A 3,511-nucleotide genomic window follows, 5' to 3' on the forward strand; every position below is an offset into this window, starting at 1 on the left:
CTGAGCCAAACCATGGGATCTGTAAACCAGTATTGCCAGTAATGACTGGCAGCAGCTGTCCAGCATTTCAGACCAGAGTTTTTCCAACTCTGACCCAAGGATGCCTGAGAGCTTCTGTTTATAGAACACACCCTCCATAATTTATTCCATGATTTTGAGGATTAGAAAAATGAAAGCTCGCTCTCTCTCCCTCCCTCTATCCTCCTCCTGTCTCTCTCTCTCTCTTTCGCACATGCACACACACACGCACACACACACACGTGCCTATATTGTATACTTTTTCTTAATTATTTTGAATTTATAGAGGGTGACGTATTTATGTAAAGTTCAACTCCTGCCTGAGCATCTCTTTTACTTTTAAGAAAAGATTTAATTCATTGTTAGTTTAGCTTCTCTGTATAGGTAATCCTCAACTTACAACAGTTCATTTAGTGACTCTTCAAAATTACAAGGAATGTTAATAATTGATTAAAAAGCTAGAGGGGAGGAATTTCAGGGATGTGTGCTCCTCTGCATGCCCACAGAGCCATTTACCATCTCCAATTCATTTAAAAAATATGGAAAGTATCCAAGATCGTTATTTCTTACTTATCTGAGGCAAAGTTTATTAGAATTTGCTTCGGAATAAGCATGGTAGACTGTCAAGCAGGAATTAATAGTTGTGTTTCTCCACTGGAAGCTGTGATGCTAGAACTCAGACCATCTAAAAACCATAGAACATTTTTCATATCAGAACGATGATGGTCCCAAACTATACAGCCAATTGTTACTGGATTATGAAAAATGTGGAGGAGGAAAGAAGCAGTTCTCTTTTGCCTTGAAGACATAGAAGACATAATAGACTATTTCAAGACTTAGAAAACTCAAGCTTGGGATGACTTGTATTTACAGGAATTCCATTCTCCTTCATTGAGTTTTATGGAGCAAAAAGTTTTGTTTGCTTGTTTATTACATTTGGAGGCCGCCTGATTTGTAATGACTGTTGGAATAGGCTTCCAATTTAAAAATATAAAATCAGTAAAAGAAGAATATGAAGCATCCGAAGTTGTACAGGAAATCCACAACTTATGACAGTTTATTCAGTGACAGTTTGAAGTGACTTGGGACTGTTTTTCACACTTACTTTGCAGAATTCCCATGGTTATGGGATCAATATTCAGATACTTAGCAACTGACTCGTATTTATGATGATTGCAGTGTCCTGGGATCATGTGATCACCTTTTGCAGCATTCTCACAAGCAAAGTCAATGGGGAAGACTGATTCACTTAACAACCACCATAATGACTTAACAACTGCAGTTCACTTAACAACTGTGGCAAGAAAGCTCATAAAACGGGGCAAAACTCATTTAACAAGTCTCACTTAGCAACAGAAGTTTTGGATTCAATGGCTACCTGTAAGGTCAAATTGTTTCTTGGCTAGAAAAGATGCCATGAATTTTATTTTTTTGCTTTATTAGAAGAAGGACCTGTAATTGATGAGGATTTCATTCATGTTCGAAGTCTCTGTATGTAGTTGGAAAGGGCCTTTCAGAAAAAATCAGTAACCAAAATGGTGAGTTAATAACTATTCTGACCTAGGCTTCTCCAAAAAGCACTAAGCAGACTTTTTGTCCCAGCAAAACCCCTTTTATTAAATGAAGGTGAATTTCTTGCATTCACATTCAGCCAAAGGCCTGGCAAACAGTCTTTCAAGGGTATAATTAGGAGTAAAGTAAATATTTTCAAACACAATGCTGACAAGGAAGGACTCGGCACAGAGTCTCTGAGATGCACAAACAGATCTTCACACTCCTGCAACGAATGAATTGTTTCCTGCAAAAGCCCCTTCCTCTTTTGCTCTTCTTTTAATCCGTATGGGAGGAGCCATTCACCATCCACTTGTGGTTTTACTCCCACATTGACCCTTAGTTCATAACTATTCTTTTCTTTTGGCAGCTCTGCACATGCGCAAGCTGGGAACTGGCTCCAGCTGCTCCCCCTCCTCACTGCTGTCTGCCTCTGAAGGCAGCTGATAACTGCCAGCTTGCCCTGGCCCCACCTCTGCTTCTGATGCAGAGCCCTTGTCTGAGCCTTCCTCAGCCTCCAGGACTGGCCCATGTTCCTCCCCAACCTCCTCATTGTCCGTCTCTGCTGCCAGCTCTGCTAGCCACTGGTGGGCCAAAACAATCATTAGAAATATGGGTGAACATACAGAGACAAATATCCAAGATTTTGAGAAATAAAATTTCTCTGCCATGAACTCTTGTCACTTTCATTTTCTCTCCCAAATGTTTTTCATTTCCAACTTTTCTCTCTTGTTTATGAAAACATTTGTCCATGCAAAGTTCTTATCAGAAAAATAGGCCAAACACAATTCTCATCAATCACTAAAACAAATATGGATTAAAATGTGTGCGTGTGTTGGTTTTGTATTTTTTGTGGAAACAAAAAAATATTCCTAAAACCAGAATGAGAAATAGCAGAATTTAGGCTGTAATCCATCATGAAAAAAATCCTACTGAATTTAATGAAACTTTCCTTTGGATGAAGTTGCCCACAGTGGTGCTGTATCCTTTGAGGTAATAAGTTTTAAAGAAGACGTGCTTGCTATTGAATGGATTAATGCTAATTAGTACAACTTGATTTATGAAGGTTTCTCCATTTTGGGGTAAACAAATACCTCTTTGAGGCTCATTGTCTTCCAGAGAAATGTTGGTAATAATCTTTCTTAACTAAAGCAATCTGTCACTGTTGGGGCAGCCAAAAAGAATTCCCTGCCTCCAATTAAAAAGTATTTCATCAAATCATTTAATGAAACATTAATTATTAAAACCACATGGGCTTTTATGATCATCCATCAGAAACAGTTTACAAAGAAAATTATAATATGTCAAGCCAATTTTACTGTTTCAATTGTAGTCAAATTTCAAGTAGCCCAAATCAATAGCTGGTTTCTTCCAGTTGAAATGATGGGGTAGGGAGGACAAAGTGCAGTTTTTCTTTGGGGTCATTTAGGGAAACATATATTTCATTTTGCATTTCTGGTATATTTGGAGTGAATTTTCATATAAGCAAGAACACCATTTCAGACATGTTCACATTTTTTTTTAATTCAAACTTTTTTTAAAAAAATCCTGGCATTTGAGAAATCATCATATCTATTTTAGAAATTTAAACTGGTTTAGCAATTCCATTTTTCAGAAGATACTGGGAACTATAATTCTATCAAGTAAGGGTAATAAACAAGATTCTTTGGAGAAACTGCATAACTGAGATAAACAGTAGCTCAGTGTTTCTCAATCTTGACTGCTTAAAGATGCTGACTGTAATTCTGGGAGTTGAATTCCACACATCTTCAAGAGTCCAAGGTTAAGAAATACTGCAGTAGCTAATGGTATTTAGTTAATTGAAGATAAGAAAAAGATAGTGACATATGCCGTGGTGGTATATCTTCAGTGGTATATCTTCTACTCCAGATAGATCCACAATATTTTTGTTGGTAGTGGATTGACAGACTGATTTTATGTA

The sequence above is a fragment of the Pseudonaja textilis genome, chromosome 3, assembly GCF_049901715.1.
Source record: "Pseudonaja textilis isolate UNSWEBS1 chromosome 3, rPseTex1.2, whole genome shotgun sequence".
NCBI lineage: Eukaryota > Metazoa > Chordata > Lepidosauria > Squamata > Elapidae > Pseudonaja > Pseudonaja textilis.